The sequence below is a fragment of the Phyllobates terribilis genome, unplaced genomic scaffold, assembly GCF_046119375.1.
Source record: "Phyllobates terribilis strain yellow unplaced genomic scaffold, ASM4611937v1 Scaffold_1__5_contigs__length_1240528914, whole genome shotgun sequence".
Lineage (NCBI taxonomy): Eukaryota > Metazoa > Chordata > Amphibia > Anura > Dendrobatidae > Phyllobates > Phyllobates terribilis.
In genome coordinates this window covers 295,532,508-295,551,654 of record NW_027362761.1, presented here as the reverse complement: position 1 = coordinate 295,551,654, position 19,147 = coordinate 295,532,508, and the positions used below count along the sequence as shown (strand labels likewise).

At 54.0% G+C, this 19,147-nt stretch overlaps 1 protein-coding gene across 3 annotated transcripts in view; it reads right to left on the bottom strand.

Annotated features, from left to right (window-relative positions):
• The window catches only part of LOC141258197 (solute carrier family 2, facilitated glucose transporter member 11-like), a 311,675-nt gene that overhangs the window by 62,934 nt on the left and 229,594 nt on the right, over positions 1 to 19,147 (bottom strand). The window lies entirely within an intron of this gene.

Below are 19,147 nucleotides of genomic sequence, written 5' to 3'. Positions count from 1 at the left end.
CCTAACTGACTTTAAGGAAAGGCTGTACAGTTTGTTCCAGGTTTACCCCCTGACAGAGGAACAGAAGGTCAGCATATTAACAGGGCAGTTTACTGGCGCAGCCCAAAGGGAGGTAAAATCATGGCCCACTGAGGAGAAAAGGACTGTGAAGGGTATTCTGGCCTGGCTGCGGGGTACCTTTGACACACGTACCTCCGCTGAGATTAAAATGAGGTTCTATGGATGTAAGCAGCGGGCACAGGACAGCATCAGAGACTATGCCCTAAATTTGTAGGAAGCCCTAAGGGCTATGCAACAAACTGACCCTGGCAGTGTGCAGGAAACGGATAAGCTGCTAACAGAACAATTCATAGAAGGTCTGCTTTCAAGCGCCCACAGGGCCCAACTGCGCCTCATGTTCTTTCAGAACCCCGACCTGACCTTTGCCCAATTTAAGGACAGGGCCATAAGGGTGCTCCGTGAATCTGCAACCAGTGGCGCTATAAACCCCCGGCGCCCTGCTCTCACCTACCACCAGGAGGCGGCGCCCTCCTCTATGGATCCCGTGGGGGCTGATGCACAGGCCCTGAACCAAGCCCCGTCGAAAGACCTGCACCACCAAGTCCAGGAGCTGACCAGGAGCGTCGCGGCGTTGACCAGGACCGTCCAGGCGTGGCAAGTGGACCCGTCAAGACCCATCGAGCTGGCTTCAAGTCCGGAGGATGTCCCATGGCGTCGACAGAGGAGGATCCCGTCGTTCTGAGGGAGGCCCACAGACCGCTACGCAGAGGATGGACAGCCCATTTGCCGTCGATGCAACCAGCCCGGACACATTTCCAGGTACTGTAATTTAAACGGGTCCAACCTGGGGCAGAGGGCCAACCCCCAGGCATAAGATCACCAGGCCCTTATAATTGGCGTGATAAGTACGTTGGGGGGCGCCCGGTTTTACCTGTTGTGCTGGACGGTATCCCCATGAGCGCCTTGCTGGATACTGGGTCGCAAGTAACCACTATCCCTTATGTACTTTTTAAGCAGTATTGGACTGATGCTGATATCACACGGTATCCAGACAGTAACTTGAGCATCATCGCCAGTAATGGCTTACCCGTGCCGCAGATGGGGTTCAAGGAGATGACCATTAAAATTGGTAAAGTTGAACTACCGGCACAGGGAGTAATTATTGTGGACATTGACCGTCGTGAAAGTCACCCTAAAATAACTGTGGGTACTAACGTGATTGAAAATTGTCTTTCAGAGGTAATTGTAATTCTACAACAGGTGGCGGTGAATGCTAGTTCCAGCCAACAGAGAGTCCTCAACAAGGAGATAAAAGCCCTGATGAGACGGCAGCAGGTAGAACTGTCTGGTGGTGAGATCGGTAGCGTAAGACTGAGTGACCCATTCCCCATTTCCATGCCTCCCAAAAGTGAAATGATGATCTGGTGTCAGACTGCAATCGGGTTGAGAGGTAGAGACTGCCAAGCCATGGTAGAACCCGTGTACTCAGACAGCAGGCCCACCATTTTGTCAGCCCGGGGGGTGGTTGATGTCCGTCATGGGAGGGTGCCCGTCCGCATCCTCAACATTGGGGAGAGGGAGGTACACTTATCCAGGTACGCTACACTCGCCAAACTGTTTGTTGTCGAACACAAAGCTATCAGGGCCGTGGAACCCTTGCCTCCATCTCCACAGGCGGAGGGTAATGGCTCCCAGAAACAAAAGGAGGACTGGTGCCAGAAACTCCACGTGGGTGCTGACTCCACTCCCCTGCACCAAAAACAAGGAGTCTACCGGGTGGTACAGGAGTACGAGAGAGTCTTTAGTAAGCACCCTCTAGACTAAGGCAGAGTAAAAGGGATAGAACACCACATCCCCACAGGGAGCCACCCACCAATAAAAGAAAGACACAGACCAGTACCCCCTGCACATTATCAGAACGCAAAGGGCATGCTAAGAGAAATGAAAGAAGCTGGGGTCATTCGAGATAGCTGTAGCCCCTGGGCAGCCCCCTTGGTTCTGGTGAAAAAGAAAGAGGGCACCATGAGAATGTGCGTAGACTATAGACAAATCAACCGTATCACCCACAAAGACGCATATCCGCTGCCTAGAATAGAAGAGTCTTTAGCCGCACTAAAATCAGCTAACTTCTTTTCTACTTTGGACCTTACTAGCGGGTACTGGCAGGTTCCTGTGGCAGAGGCTGACAAGGAGAAGACCGCCTTCACCACCCCGATGGGACTGAGCGAATTCAACTGTATGCCTTTCGGGCTCTGCAACGCTCCAGGGACCTTCCAACGGCTGATGGAATGCTGTCTAGCGCACCGAAACTTCGAGACGGTCCTCCTTTACCTGGACGACGTGATCGTCTATTCGAAGACCTACGAGGACCATCTAAAGCACCTGGCCGAGGTGTTCGAAGCCCTGGCAGGCTATGGCCTGAAGGAGAAACCATCGAAGTGTCACCTGCTGCAACCAAAGGTCCAGTACCTAGGGCACGTGGTAAGCGCGGAAGGAGTGGCCCCCGACCCTGACAAGGTCACGGCAATCAAGAGCTGGCCAAGCCCCTCGAACATCACAGAGGTGAGACCGTTCCTCGACTTGGTAGGCTACTACCGAAGGTTCATCCCCGGGTTCACTAAGATGGCAGCTCCTATGCAGGACCTCCTGATCGGACAGTCCAAGTCCAGAAGTCAAAAGCCACCCTTCAAGTGGGATAAACCGGAAGAGGAGTCCTTCCGCCAGTTAAAGATGGCCCTCACGGGGGATGAGATCCTGGCCTACCCTGATTATGGCCAGCCTTTCATTCTCCACACAGACACCAGTAATGTGGGACTGGGAGCCGTACTGTCCCAAAACCAACAGGGCAGAGAACGGGTGATCGCATACGCCAGCCGGAAGCTGAGGCCCACCGAGAGGAACCCAGAGAATTACAGCTCCTTCAAGCTAGAATTCTTGGCGGTGGTGTGGGCCGTGACGGAACGCTTCAAGCATTACCTGGCCTCCGCAAAGTTCACCGTGTACACGGACAACAACCCGTTGACACACCTGGACAATGCAAGACTGGGTGCCCTGGAACAGCGGTGGATGGCCCGTCTCTCCAACTATGACTTCGTGATCAAGTACCGGGCAGGCAAAACCAATGCCAACGCGGACGCCCTATCAAGAATGCCTCACTTACCTGAAGGTGACGAAGACCCAGAAGAGCTGGAGGAGGTAGAACTCCCCGCGTTTCACCGGTACGGAGCCGCTCAATACTCCCACCGCGTGAAGGAGGAAGATCTAACAACCGTGATGATCAATCCCCTACCTCACCACAGCTGGGCCGAGACCCAAGATAGTGACCCTGCCATCTGCCTAGTGAAAGATCTGCTGACCCAGGAAGACGCCCGCATGGATCCGTGTAACGGGTCTGGGAGGCGGAACCTCTGGGCTACTATACAAGGGAGCGGTCCTTGTAAGGGAGCGGGTGGCGACCAGGCAGGCAGTCACAGCAGGTGACCGGGACAGTCTCTGGGTGTACGGGCAGGAGGTCACGGCAAGTGATCAGGGCAGTCTCTGGAAGAACGGGCTGGAGGTCACGGCAAGTGACCGGGGCAGTCTCTAGGTAAAGGGTAGGTACGACCTGTGATGGCTGAACCTCCAGGTAGGCTAGCAAGGCAGATGGAGGATGTGTGCTCCCAGGTGAGCAAGCGAGAGTCTCTGGAATAGCAGGTGGTCACAGCACGTGACGGCGGAGCCTCCAGGTAGGCAAGCAGGCAGGTAGCGGAGAAGCGCTCCCAGGTGAGCGGGCAAGAGTCTGGAATAGCTGGTGGTCACAGCACGTGACAGCGGAGCCTCCGGGCTCGCAAGCAGGCAGGTAGCGGAGAAGCGCTCCCAGGTGAGCGGGCAAGAGTCTGGAATAGCTGGTGGTCACAGCACGTGACAGCGGAGCCTCCGGGCAGGCAAGCAGGCAGGTAGCGGAGAAGCGCTCCCAGGTGAGCGGGCAAGTTGGTCCTTAGACAGACTGACCGGAGTTGTAAGGCAGACCGTCGGACCTCAGGCAGGCAGGCAGGTAACAGGAAATCAGGCAGGATTAGGACAGCAAGCTGGCAGGAATCTGGCAGGTAACTGGCAGGTAACTGGCAAGGGACCTGAGGGCTGAAGCAGAGTAGAACGGTGCAACAACATTGCTCGGGCACCTCCATTTTGGAGGAGGTGCCTTATATTTGGTAAAGTCCTCCGGCCATTGGCCGGGGACTCCTTAGGACGGCGCGCGCGGCCCCTTTAAGAGGGAGGGAGGGCGCGCGCGCGCGCCCTAAGCACAGTGGCCGGGAAGGAGCGCGCGCTGCCAGCAGAGCGGGAGAGGGACGCCGGGCACGGAGCAGAGCGGTGAGGGGAACAGCGTCCCTGCCTAGCAGAGGGCAGGGACGCCGGCACTACAGTACCCCCCCCCTTTAGGCCCCCCCTTTTTTTAGGCCAGATAGAAATTTAGCTAGGATGAGAGGGGCATGGATGTTCTCCCGGGGCTCCCACGTTCTCTCCTCAGGACCAAACCCCTTCCAATCTACCAGAAAAAAGGTCTTTCCTCTTACCCTTTTGGTGGCAAGAATGTTCTCTACCTCAAACTCGTCCTCAGCAGAAACCGGAGCAGGAGGCGTACCTGTAGACTTGGAAAAAGAGTTAAGCACCACGGGTTTGAGGAGAGATACATGGAAGGAGTTAGGGATCCGTAAGTTGGCCGGGAGTTTCAATTTATAGGCCACCGGGTTGATCTGACTGATGACCTCCAGAGGACCGATGAACCGAGGTCCTAACTTGTAAGAAGGTATCTTGAGTCGAACATATTTAGATGAGAGCCAGACTTTATCTCCTGGACGAAATTGTGGAGGATCCAGGCGTTTTTTGTCAGCGTGTCTTTTCATACGCTTGGATGACAGAAGGAGTGCGGACCGGGTACTCTCCCATATGGAGGAAAATTTGCTAACGAGAGATTCCGCAGCCGGGTTGTCCACAGAGGTGGAGACAGGAAAAGGAATCCGAGGATGCTGACCAAAGACTACAAAAAACGGGGATTTGGAGGAGGATTCGCTCTCGTGATTATTATAAGAGAACTCGGCCCATGGTAGGAGATCCACCCAGTCAGAATGGTGGGCATTAACGAAGTGCCGGAGGTAACTGGTCAGGTTCTGATTGATCCGCTCCACTTGACCATTGGACTGTGGGTGGTAAGCGGAAGAGAAGTCCAGGGTGACGTCTAGTAGTTTACAAGTGGCTCTCCAGAAACGTGAGGTGAACTGTACCCCACGATCCGACACGATGTGGAGGGGCAGGCCATGAAGACGGAAGATGTGGCGGATAAAGTCTTTAGCCAGCTCGGGTGCAGACGGAAGGCCTGGCAGGGGAATAAAGTGAGCCATCTTGGAAAAGCGGTCAGCGACCACCCAAATGACCGTACAACCGGCAGAGACGGGGAGATCAGTTATAAAGTCCATTGCTATATGCTGCCAGGGGGCAGCAGGTACAGGAAGCGGAAGGAGGCGTCCGGCTGGCAGATGTCTCGGGACTTTGTTGCGGGCGCAGGACACACAGGCAGAAACAAAGTCTATTATGTCCTTGTGCAGGGTAGGCCACCAATAGTGCCGGGCAATAAGCTGGAGGGTCTTTTTCGGACCGGCGTGGCCAGCTAGTTTAGACGAATGGCCCCAGTGTAGGATCTTCTCCCGATCAGGTACTGAAACAAACGTCTTACCGGGAGGGAGACGATTTAGACTCACGGGAGCCACCTGCATTACTCTGGCGGGATCGATGATATGTTTAGGTTCTTCCTCGAGATCGGACACCAGAAAGGATCGGGACAAGGCGTCTGCTTTGACGTTTTTGTCAGCCGGGCGAAAATGAAGAACAAAATCAAAGCGAGCAAAAAACAAGGACCACCGGGCTTGGCGCGGGTTAAGTCTCTGGGCATGCTGGAGGTAAGCCAAGTTCTTGTGGTCAGTGTAAATTATTACCGGATGAAGAGCCCCCTCGAGTAGGTAACGCCACTCCTCCAACGCCAGCTTGATGGCCAATAACTCTCGGTCTCCTATGGAATAGTTGCGCTCAGAAGAGGAGAAGAGTTTGGAGAAGAAGCCACAAGTTACCATTCTCCCGGAAGATGATTTTTGAGTAAGTACCGCTCCGGCTCCAGAGGAGGAGGCGTCAACTTCCAGGAAGAACTGCTTGTTGCCGTCCGGGCGATGCAGCACCGGGGCGGAAGAGAAGGCCTGTTTTAGGGAAAGAAAGGCCTCCTCTGCTTCGGGCGGCCACTCTTTGGGATTAGTACCCTTACGGGTGAGCGCGGAAATTGGGGCAGTCTGGGAAGAGAAGTGCGGGATGAAGAGGCGGTAATAGTTGGCGAAGCCCAGGAACCGTTGAATAGCCTTCAACCCCTCTGGTCGGGGCCATTTCTCGATGGCAGACAGTTTCTCAGGATCCATTTGTAGGCCGGTCTGAGAGATAATGTAGCCCAGAAACGGAAGCGAGGTCTGCTCAAAGAGGCACTTCTCATATTTAGCGTAGAGATGGTTCTGCCTGAGCCTGAGCAGGACCTGACGAACATCCCTCTGGTAAGTCTGGAGATCCGGAGAGAAGACCAAGATGTCGTCCAGGTACACCACTACGCAGGAGTAGAGAAGGTCCCGGAAGATGTCATTGACCAACTCTTGAAAGACGGCAGGAGCGTTACAGAGGCCAAAGGGCATTACCAGATATTCATAGTGGCCGTCCCGGGTGTTGAATGCCGTCTTCCATTCATCCCTCTGACGGATACGAACCAGGTTGTACGCCCCACGGAGGTCCAGTTTGGTGAAGATTCTAGCCCCCCTCAGACGATCAAATAACTCCGGAATGAGCGGAAGGGGGTACTTATTCTTCACCGTCATCTGGTTAAGGCCTCTATAGTCTATACAGGGACGGAGAGAGCCGTCCTTCTTTTTGACGAAAAAGAAGCCTGCTCCCGCCGGGGAGGTAGATTTCCGGATGAATCCCCTGGCCAGATTCTCCTCAATATATTCGGACATCGACCGGGTCTCAGCAGCGGATAATGGATAAATACGCCCATGGGGAGGAGAAGTACCAGGTAACAGGTCGATAGGGCAGTCGTATGGTCTATGAGGGGGTAGTGTCTCTGCCTCCTTTTTATTAAAGACATCAGCATAAGACCAATAAGGAATCGGAAGTCCAGGTAGATTAGCTGGGGTAGGAGAAGGACGGGCGGGAACCAGACAGGTCTTATGGCAGCCCTGTCCCCAGCGAAGGACTTCTCCGGTCTGCCAGTCAAGAACGGGTGCATGTTTCTGGAGCCAAGGTAGGCCTAGCAAGAGGGCGTGAGAGAGTCCAGGCAGAACATGGAAGGAGATACTTTCAGAATGCAGCATTCCCACCTGCAGAGTAATGGATTCGGTGATGAGTTGGATGAGGCGTGGTAAGAGCCCCCCATCCACGGCAGCAACAGACAAGGGTACAGCCAGAGGTTTGGTGGGGATGCGGTATTTCTCTACCAGGGACTGTGAAATAAGATTCCCGGCTGCTCCAGAGTCCAGTTGGGCTAGTTCGAAATAACGGTTCTCCCCATAGACGATTGAAACTGACAACAGCAGGGATGGAGAGGATTTATTCTTGTCTAGGTGGACCTCTCTGAGCGAACCTAGACACAGGCGTTTCCCGACCTCTCCGGGCAGGCACGGATCCGGTGCTCCTTACTGCCACAGTAGAAGCAGGTCCCCTCGGCACGGCGTAAGTCCTGACGGGTCTTGACCATCTTGGTCTGGTCGACCTGCATAGGCTCAAGAGGGTGTACCTGGTTAGAGACAGAAGGAGTGACGGGTTTCTGAAAAGTAGGAGCTAGACGTGGTAACCTCCTCTCACGGGTGACCTCTCTGGCACGCTCCTGGAACCGTAGGTCAATCCGGGTGGCAAGAGTTATTAAGTCATCGAGAGTGGTAGGAATGTCCCGACCGGCAAGTTCATCTTTAATACGGCCGGACAGACCCTCCCAGAAGACGGAAACCAGAGAGTCGTTATCCCAGGCCAGCTCCGAGGCAAGGGTACGGAACCGTATGGCATATTGGCCCACGGTGAGACTTTCCTGACGGAGGCGTAGCAACGATGATGCGGATGAGGTCTTCCGTCCGGGTTCGTCGAAGACTTTCCGGAAAGCCGTGAGAAAAGCAGGCAAGTTGGACACCAGGGGGTCTCCTCTCTCCCATAGAGGATTTAGCCAGGCCAGGGCCTCCCCGGTGAGATGGGACATGATGAATGCAATTTTGGCTCGGTCGGAGTTAAACTGGTGGGACAATAGTTCAAAGTGCAGGGTGCACTGATTTATGAAGCCCCGAGCCTGGGCTGAGTCGCCTCCGAAGCGAGGAGGTGCAGAAAGCCGAGGTCCGGGGTAGGATATCATGGTGTTAGTGGACAGCGGAGCTGCCGGATTGCGAGACATGGCACTGGCGGAGGTTGTTGGTGGAGCAGTCAGAGTGTCCAGGCGAGTATTGACATTCCGCAGGTGACCCAGGATGGACTCCTGTTGGGACCTCTGATGGGACAGTTCATGACACAGGTCCGAGAGCGAGGGAGCTTGGGTGCCACCGGGTTCCATGGCCCGAGCAAACTGTAACGGGTCTGGGAGGCGGAACCTCTGGGCTACTATACAAGGGAGCGGTCCTTGTAAGGGAGCGGGTGGCGACCAGGCAGGCAGTCACAGCAGGTGACCGGGACAGTCTCTGGGTGTACGGGCAGGAGGTCACGGCAAGTGATCAGGGCAGTCTCTGGAAGAACGGGCTGGAGGTCACGGCAAGTGACCGGGGCAGTCTCTAGGTAAAGGGTAGGTACGACCTGTGATGGCTGAACCTCCAGGTAGGCTAGCAAGGCAGATGGAGGATGTGTGCTCCCAGGTGAGCAAGCGAGAGTCTCTGGAATAGCAGGTGGTCACAGCACGTGACGGCGGAGCCTCCAGGTAGGCAAGCAGGCAGGTAGCGGAGAAGCGCTCCCAGGTGAGCGGGCAAGAGTCTGGAATAGCTGGTGGTCACAGCACGTGACAGCGGAGCCTCCGGGCTGGCAAGCAGGCAGGTAGCGGAGAAGCGCTCCCAGGTGAGCGGGCAAGAGTCTGGAATAGCTGGTGGTCACAGCACGTGACAGCGGAGCCTCCGGGCTGGCAAGCAGGCAGGTAGCGGAGAAGCGCTCCCAGGTGAGCGGGCAAGAGTCTGGAATAGCTGGTGGTCACAGCACGTGACAGCGGAGCCTCCGGGCAGGCAAGCAGGCAGGTAGCGGAGTTGTAAGGCAGACCGTCGGACCTCAGGCAGGCAGGCAGGTAACAGGAAATCAGGCAGGATTAGGACAGCAAGCTGGCAGGAATCTGGCAGGTAACTGGCAGGTAACTGGCAAGGGACCTGAGGGCTGAAGCAGAGTAGAACGGTGCAACAACATTGCTCGGGCACCTCCATTTTGGAGGAGGTGCCTTATATATGGTAAAGTCCTCCGGCCATTGGCCGGGGACTCCTTAGGACGGCGCGCGCGGCCCCTTTAAGAGGGAGGGAGGGCGCGCGCGCGCGCCCTAAGCACAGTGGCCGGGAAGGAGCGCGCGCTGCCAGCAGAGCGGGAGAGGGACGCCAGGCACGGAGCAGAGCGGTGAGGGGAACAGCGTCCCTGCCTAGCAGAGGGCAGGGACGCCGGCACTACAATCCGGATGCTCCAGAGGAAGCCAAGCAGCTATGGAAAGAGAAGAGCAAGCTGTTCCTCTACGAAGGCAAGCTGTGCAGAAGGATTGTCAACCACCGGACGCACGAGCTGACCTGGCAAGTCGTGGTTCCCAGGCGGGATGCAGCTATGGTCCTGGGGGCTTACCATGACAGAGCGGGGCACTTCGGTTGGAAGAAACTGGAGTTCCTGCTAAGAGGAAGATTCTTTTTGGTCGGCATGAGAGGAGCTGTAGAAAAATGGTGCAGAGACTGTGGCCCTTGTCACCTAAGGAGGAAGGACCGTGCCAGCCAGAAGACACCCTTGAGGCCCATCGTCACCACGCAGCCTCTTGAGCTGGTAGCTCTGGACCATGTCAAATTGGCTCCCAGCCGGTCAGGATACATCTATGCCCTGACAATCGTGGACCACTATTCCCGTTTTCTAGTGGTGGTCCCGGTAAAGGACTTGACAGCCCAAACAGCGGCCAGAGCCTTCCAGCAATACTTCTGCCATCCACACGGGTATCCGGAACAGGTCCTGACAGACCAGGGTCCAGCGTTCGAGGCTGAAATCTTCCAGGAATTCTGCAACCTCTATGGCTGTAAGAAGATTCGTACAACGCCTTACCACCCCCAAACCAACGGGATGTGTGAGAAGATGAACAATATAGTTATTGATCTCCTGAAGACGTTGCCCCTGGAGGAACGCAGCCTGTGGCCAGAAAAATTGCCGGACCTGATAGACTTATACAATCATATCCCGGTGAACGCTACCAACTGCACCCCGGCTTACCTGATGCGAGCCAGACCAGGTAAGCTGCCCGTAGACCTGCAGATGGGAGTCCTAACACCTGAGGACACCTCCCCGGATGCAGACTAGGATACGGAAAGGCAACTGCAGTACAAGAAGGTACAGGAGAGTGTGGAGAAGAGCCTGGCCCAGGTGAGAGAGAGGCAAGAAAAACTCTTCAACCAACACGCCCCTGCTGGTCCCCTAGAACCTGGTGAGCAAGTCCTGAAGCGGAAGAGAAGGCTACATAAGTTGGACGACCAGTGGGAAAGGGAACCCTACACCGTACTGCAGTCTGATCACGACAACCCGAAGGTGTGCGTGATCACCAAGGACGGAGGAGAAACCACTAGCACCGTCTCCAGAGACCACCTCAAAAGATGCCCCGAGCAACTCCGTAGTGCAGAAGAGGATCAGAGTGACCTTGAACCCGCAGAGGACAAGGAAGAAATGATCAGCACCGTTCTCGGAGAGTTCCCTCAGTCCTGGACTCGTATAAATGATGCCATAGTGGTACCCGTCCTGCATTTCCTGCAACCGGCACAGCAACAAATTTTACTAAGGGGGGAATGTGTCACCCTGGCCTGGATGCCACAAATTGTAATAAAGCTGTGCCTGAGAGCAAGGGGGAGGTTCTCTAGTCAGGGGAACATTAGCATGCAGTACCTCCTGTCTCAGGCCAGTAGGGGGAGCAGGCTGCCCCTATAAAAGCTGGTGCTGGGGGCAGGGTTAGTGAGAGCTGGACGACCTGTCTCAGGATTCAGGTCCCAGAGCAGAGAGGGACAGTTGTATTGCACCTAAGAGGAAGTGTGGCAGGAGGAGAGCCACAAGCCAGAGACAAGAGGCGAAGAGAGCCTGTCTTGGCAGATAACGGACTTAATTTACCAGACTTTGGTGTCTGAGGCTGGGAGGATTCCACATCCCCCAGCAGATAACCAGTCTGCAGGGGACTGTATATTCCTTGGCCTAAGAAGCCTGGAGGCACTGCCACAACAGAAGGGACCAGCAAAGCCGTACAAGGCTAGGAGCAGAAAGGAACCCACGTCGCAGGCCATACAGGCGAGAATACACGGAAAGCTCGGAAACGTGGGCTGTTACCCTATAACGAGGAGATAGCCAGAAGGAGCGCAGAAAGCACAGTAGGCCTACACCCTCACCCTGACCAGGGCCAATTTCCCCGTTGTTCTCAGACATCCAGGTCCCCTCCTAGCTGGGACTGTTTGTGGGTCAATTTACCTGTTCTAGTAAAGACCCTGGACTGCAACCTGTTGTCTGCATGCTCCTTGCTCCTCCAGCACTATCAGCACTGTGACTCTCACTACCATCACTCCCAACATCCACTACACTGCCCTGGGGCCGCACTCTTCCCGTGGGGAGTCACACCATCCCAGCTGCATACATCATCAGCCCCAGCGGTCTGCCTTGCAGCGGCGGTTCCTAATGACCGCAAATCCACGGGTGGCGTAGTCGGACATAATCATCAGCACATAACGGACTACCACTGGCCTGACCACCCTGAGCCACGGAACCGGGTTGCCACTACTACTCCCATCGTTCCCCTACTGCCCGGATCCGAGTGCCCCACGGCCCAGGGGGCAAGTCATTATGCCTGCAGCCATGAGACTGCATGGAAAAGAAACTATTACATTGGGCCAGTAATTATGTTATCTGTTGCTGATTTGGGCAAAACATAAGGGGAAAATAAGGAGCTAAAATATACTCGAGCAAAACTAATACATGGCCAATTATCATCCGTATTAGAGCCACAACACCCCGATCTCCCACCACTTTTTTATGATCTAAATTCACCGCAGTAGAACCTCAGAGGACCTGGTTGTGGCGCTGTAAGGGGGAAGACCGGGGTGTAAGTACTTTCAGAACAAGGGACCCGGAACTGCCGGGGCCGTACCTCTGGTTGCAGGGGGAAGACAGACTGCAAGCACAGGAGTTAGGTGACTGGGAAGATGGGGGCGTGTCCAGAGTGAGAGCTGGGAGGTCAGGTGACCGGGAAACTGGTGGCGTGGCTAGACAAAGGACTTTTGCGTGGGAAAACAGCAGGAGAGTCCCACTCAGGAGAGCAGTGTGAGAGGGTCCAGGCTCCTGGCTCCAGTACTTGGAGCAAGATCCGAGTGCAGTGGACCGGAGGCGACAAGCCGACTAGAGGGAGAAGAGACGCAGGTTCTGTGGAGCCGAGCACGTGAGGTGCCGTGTTATAGACTAGGGGCTCAGCGGGTAAAACCGGAAACCGCCCGCTGCCGCCAGAAGACGGAGCATTGTTTGGGCGGAGAAGCCTGAAGAAAGCAACACCGGCATCAGCTGGCAACTGCCTTGTGGAGGATAAGAGTCAGCTAAGTGTAAAAACTGTCGATTACAACCGGTTCGACTCTGCTACATCTAGTTAAACTGTGAACTGTCAGTTATAGACTTTTACCTGCTACTTCCCTTGTTTTTCCCCTGTTACTCCCTGCGTGGAGATTGACCCTGTTATCATAAACCTCCCCTGTTTATTAACCCTGTATTGGCTGCTCTGTGTTTCTGTGTCACTGCATCTAAAGTACCCGTGTTACATTTGGCGTAGTCGGCAGGATGCAGTCGTTAGAAACAGACACTGCAGAGCAGTCCATCCTGGGAGCCCTTAAATCTAGCTTGCCGCTGGGGGCCATGCTCAGCAATCTCCCAAAGTTCACCGGGGACAATATGATGCTGTGGAACTGGATTGAGACAGTTAGGAGTATGTTACGTATGCATCTGATGACCCCATCTATGCAAGCCGAAATAGCCTTACGGGCCCTGGACGGCGAGGCCTGACAATCCGTGATGTACCGCCTTTCCCATGACCGGGATACTGTAGAAAAAGTGGTGTGGATACTGGAGGAGATGCATGTGGATCTCACCAATGTAGCTGAGGATACGGCTGTTTCACCAAGTGCAGCAGGAGGTGGAGACTGTGACGCAGTATGTTAATGCCTTACAGAGGGTGCATGCCTATATCAGTAGAAAAGACGACATGGGGAATTTGGGAATGGGCCCCCCTGACGTGATCTTAAGGGACCAGTTTGTGGCAGGCCTCAGCGATGTGCAGCTGAAGCAGGCCTTGGGGGAGCGCCTGCGCGCCAACCCACGTATGACTTTTCTAGAAGTGGGGGCGGAGGCACGTGTGAGAGCAGGAGATGGGGGTGACAGCCCTGGCAGGGATGGTCCGGAGTAACGAGGTACCCACCCCACCTGCAGCTGAACCGGAATGGGCTCGAGAGATGCGAAAGGAGATACAGGATATGCGGGATGAATGGTCCAGTCTCAAGAAGACCCCTGCCCCGACACCAGAGATACCCAGATCGATTGCCCCAGTTATGGAAAGAATTGAATTCAGCCCCCCCCCCTGCAGGAGAGTTCCGTAGAGGAGTGAGGCAGCCCTACACAGAAAGAAACACGACCTGCTGGAAGTGTGGAGGTGCAGGACATTACGCCAGGGGCTGTGCTAGCCGAGGGCGGCCCCTGTCGTGGCAGCCGTTAAACTAGCGGGCTCCGTGTTTGGGGGACACAGCCCAGAGCCTGAGGAAGGAGAAAGAAAAAGAGGAAGTCCCAAGGACCTGGTTTCCACCAGCCCGACTGTCTGGGCCAAAATAAGCAGTTGGGCTGTTCACTGCCTGATTGACACGGGATCCCAGGTGACTACGATGACAGAAGCCTACTTTCAACAGCGATTTCCAGAGATAGTGTGGCCTGAATGGGGACCAGTAATTAGACTCACGGCAGCTAATCAATTACCCATCCCAGTCGCAGGGGTGGTGTGGATGAAGATCCGAGTGTGTGGAAAAGATGTGGGAAAAAAAGGAGTCGTCCTGGTCGCAGGGGGAACCGGAAGTGAACCCCCGGTGACCCTCGGAATGAATGTGCTGAAAGAGATCGGGCAAATCCTGATTAGTGAGCCGAAGGAGATTCCTCTAGACCAGTGGGACCCGCGAATCCCCCAAAGGAGGGTCCTTCAACAACTAATCCGAGCTGCCCAGGCTCAGGAGACGTCGAGTGAAGGGAAGATCCTGGGGAAAATAATAGTGCCAGCAGCTACAGTGATCACCTTACCGCCCAGACAAACTGTACTCACGTTATCCGCACGGGCCTGCACACCTCTTGAGGGGGTCGAAGTTCAGATAGAACCAACATCGATGGACAATGTACCCCCCGGACTCTTGGTGGCTCGGACACTGGCCACCGTTCAGGGTGGCAATATTATAGTGCGGTGTGTTAATCTGGGCGAAGATGATCTCACACTCCCTCCCAGGGCGGAAATAGCCCAGATTCTGGGAATGCCAGAGAAGTTGGTGCGACCTGATGTGGTACAGCTGTCCGCTGTACGAGGAGACCCCTGGACTCTGGCGGTCATCGTGCCGCCGGAATCCCACCGGGCTAGTGCGAAGGGGGGTCGAAGAATCCTAGAACGAATGCGGGCTGAATTGACGGGACTTACACCTCAACAGGTGCAGCAGGTTCTGGAGCGGTACCAGGAAGTCTTTGCTCGCCATGAGGATGATTTTGGTTGCACCGAAGCCATTACCCACGAGATTCCTACGGGGAGCGCTGCCCCAGTGCGGGAGAGATACCGGCAGATACCTCCCCAGATGTATAAAGAGGTTAAGGATATGCTAGCCCATATGTTACAGAATGGTGTGATACGGGAGAGTCAGAGTCCGTGGGCAGCCCCAATTGTCCTGGTCCAGAAGAAAGATGGGACCCTGCGGTTCAGTGTGGACTATACACTGTGTTCCAAATTATTATGCAAATAATATTTTCTCAGATTTTCCCAAATTACCTATATGAATTGCAGTCATTGTAATTTTCCAGTCAAATAACTATTAGAGAACAATTGAAAGGTTTTTGTACAAACTGCCTATGATAACAGTATATTTTTAAAAAAAAGAAAAAACTCAAACTGCACTCAAAATGCATGTTCCAAATTATTATGCACAGCAGAGTTTTCAACCTTTTCATTTTAATAAAGAACAAAAAAATGGTCATTTTTGAAATTATAAGCATTAGCAGGTTATTACAAACTGAAATCAAACAGTTTTCAACTCAAAACTTTATTCTAGGTGATGTTACATTTGCACATAGGACCCCTTGTTCGAAAGGAGCTTCTGAACTCTCTCGTCCATTGAATTTGTCAGGTTTTGGATGGTTTCTGCTTCAATTGTTTTGCATGAGGACAGAATACCCTCCCAGAGCTGTTGCTTAGATGTGAACTGCCTCCCGCCATCATAGACACTCCTTTTGATGATGCTCCAGAGGTTCTCAATGGGGTTGAGGTCAGGGGAGCATGGGTGCCACACCATAAGTTTGTCCCCTTTTATGCCCATAGCAGCCAGAGATGCAGATGTGTTATGTGCAACATGAGACGGAATGATGGGAAAGAGCGCATGATTGCATACGCCAGCCGCTCCCTTCACGACTCCTAGAGGAACCCAGATAATTATAGCTCTTTCAAATTAGAGTTGCTGGCTCTGGCTTGGGCAATGACCGAGAAGTTTGCAGAGTATTTGTCCGGGTCCGAAGTACTGGTGAGAACAGATAACTACCCGCTGGCCCACCTGGAGAATGCAAAATTGGGGGCCCTGGAGCAGCGGTGGGTGGCCCGCATGGCCAGGTACCGGTATAAGATCGCTTACCGGCCTAAGGCAGAGAATACTCACGCCGACGCTCTCTCCAGAGTTACATATGAACGGCCTGATCATGACCGCGATGAAGATTTGGAGGCGGATGAGACCCCTAGCTTCCGAAGTTTCGTGGGACCGCTGGCCGCGGCGCAGGGACAGATCGGAGATACGTCGGAAGAACAAGTGCTAGGGCGGCCAAGAGATGACTGGATCCGACTTCAACAGACTGACAGAGAAGTTGCTCAATTACGTCAATGGGTGGCTTTGCGGCAAGTCCCCAGTTGAGAAGAGAGGAGTACCCTGTCCCCGGGAGCACTGAAAATGCTGGGACAATGGGAGAGACTGTGTTTCCAAGACGGGCTGCTGTACCAACAGGTGCAGCTGCTGCGAGAGTTTGGGACCACCTGGCAAGTGGTGATCCCAGAGAAGTTGGTCCGAGTAGTGGCTAAGGAGGCTCATGAACAAGGGGCTCACTTCGGACCAGAGAAGACGTTTCAGTGGTTGCAGAGGCTGGTGTATTATCCCTGACTGCGAGCAACAATAAAAGACACTTGTCGAACATGTCGGAGCTGTGAGCTGGTTAAGCCCCCGGAGCAACGGGTCCCCATACAAACCATTGTGACTTCTGCCCCCTTGGAGGTGCTGATGATCGACTATTTGACTGTTGGACCGGCGCATCTCGGGTATGAACATTGCCTGGTAATGACAGACCACTTCACAAAGTTTGCGGTAGTGACCCCGACCAGAGACCAGACGCCGAGTCAGCTGCGCAGGCCATCTGCCGAGACTTCATTCGGGTGTACGGCTGCCCAAAGAGGATCCATTCCGATCAAGGCCGGGTGATGGAAGAGCTGCACCGGTTGTACAAGATTGAGGAGTCACGGACTACTCCTTACCACCCTCAAGTAAATGGGGCCTGTGAACGCTTTAATCGGACACTGATCCAAATGCTCCGCACGTTGGAGGAAGATCGAAAGGTACGATGGCCTGAGTTTGTGGCCGAGCTGGTGTGGGTCTAAAACAACTGAGTGAATAGTACGATGGGGTTCACTCCTTATACCTTGCTGTTCGGGCGAAAGGGGCTAGAGATTACCGAGTTAGAGCTGGACCCCGAGGAGGACTACCCACGGACTGGGATGCCTTCCTGGGTCCGGGAACATCGGCATCGACTGCAGACCCTTCGACGGTTGGTACAACAAAAGTTTCAGGAGCTCAAACATCATGAGACATTGCCTCTTCGAGGGAGAGCTCTGAGGCCCGGGGAGCGGGTGTTGGTTTGGGACAGGCGGCCCCGGGGCAAATTGAGTAGTCGGTGGGAATGGACCCCGCACCGAGTGAAGCGCAGGATTGGCGCTGAAGGACCTATGTATGAAGTTCAACCCGAGGGGGCTGAAGGAGCCCCTACCAGAGTGGTTCATCATGGTATGCTGTGACCCTGTTTGTCTAAAGATGACGAGGATGGAGAAGAATCACCTGCTTCTAGAGAGGGTCCTGTCACAGTTGCCCCAAGCCACGATGTGAACGAAGAAGAATTGTTGATTCTACCTCCGAGCCCCAGCACTCGATTACCTGCAGTCCCCAGTGCAGGCAGCGAGGGAACAACATCAGTTGAAGCCACCGGGCAGGCGGAGATTGGGAATCAGAGTGACCCTGCACCCCCCATCGGTCAAACTGAGTTACGCCGGTCAGAACGGACAACAGCAGGAGTGCCTCCTCACCGTTACAAACAAGATCAATTCATATGGCACCGTATCGTCCAGGAAGTCCAAGAATGTGAAAGTTTGGTGAAGGAAATCTCACCCGTGGAATGGCGAGTTAAAGGAGAGCAGGGGTGTAAGGGGGAAGACCGGGGTGTAAGTACTTTCAGAACAAGGGACCCGGTACTGCCGGGGCCGTACTTCTGGTTACAGGGGGAAGACAGACTGCGAGCACAGGAGTCAGGTGACTGGGAAGTTGGGCACGTGTCCAGAGTGAGAGCTGGGAGGTCAGGTGACCGGGAAACTGGTGGCGTGGCTAGACAGAGGGGGAGATGAGGACTTTTGCATGGGAAAGCGGCAGGAGAGTCCCGCTCAGGAGAGCAGTGTGAGAGGGTCCAGGCTCTTGGCTCCAGTACTTGGAGCAAGATCCGAGTGCAGTGGACCGGAGGAGTCAAGCCGACTAGAGGGAGAAGAGACGCAGGTTCCGTGGAGCCGAGCATGTGAGGTGCCGTGTTATGGACTAGGGGCTCAGCGGGTAACCGCCCGCTGCCGCCAGAAGACAGAGCATTGTTTGGGCAGGGAAGCCTGAAGAAAGCAACACCGGCATCAGCTGGCAACTGCCTTGTGGAGGATAAGAGTCAGCTAAGTGTAAAAACTGTCGATTACAACCGGTTCGACTCTGCTACATCTAGTTAAACTGTGAACTGTCAGTTATAGACTTTTACCTGCTACTTCCTTTGTTTTTCCCCATATTTTCCCCTGTTACTCCCTGCATGGAGATTGACCCTGTTATCATAAACCTCCCCTGTTTATTAACCCTGTATTGGCTGCTCTGTGTTTCTGTGTCACTGCATCTAAAGTACTCGTGTTACAGCGCCCAAATTTCTGCCATGTGAATTAGACCTTAGTACAACAGCATAGCACTGGAGCCAAACATAGAACAACAGCACTGAGCACTAAACCTGAACCTGCAGCACACAAAATGCTCACCGAGTATATTCTCACTGGAGTATTAATATACTGCACATCCCCTGCTTTATCAAATTATTACTGTACCCATTGGTATTGTTTCTGCCCATTTCCACCCCTTTGTCCATATGACGTTGTATGTCTTAATTGTGTTCACCATTCTCCTGCTATGCTTGCTTGACAATAATTAAAACAAATCTTTCATAAGATTTCACAATACAAATTGCATGCATTATTAAATGTATATTTTACACCTGATAAGACTGTTGTATTTACTTTGAAAATACATATCAGATTGGCTCCATAATCCTTAAAGTAGAATGATCAAGTATTTTATGAGTCCAGATGATAAAGCTGGACTTTAAT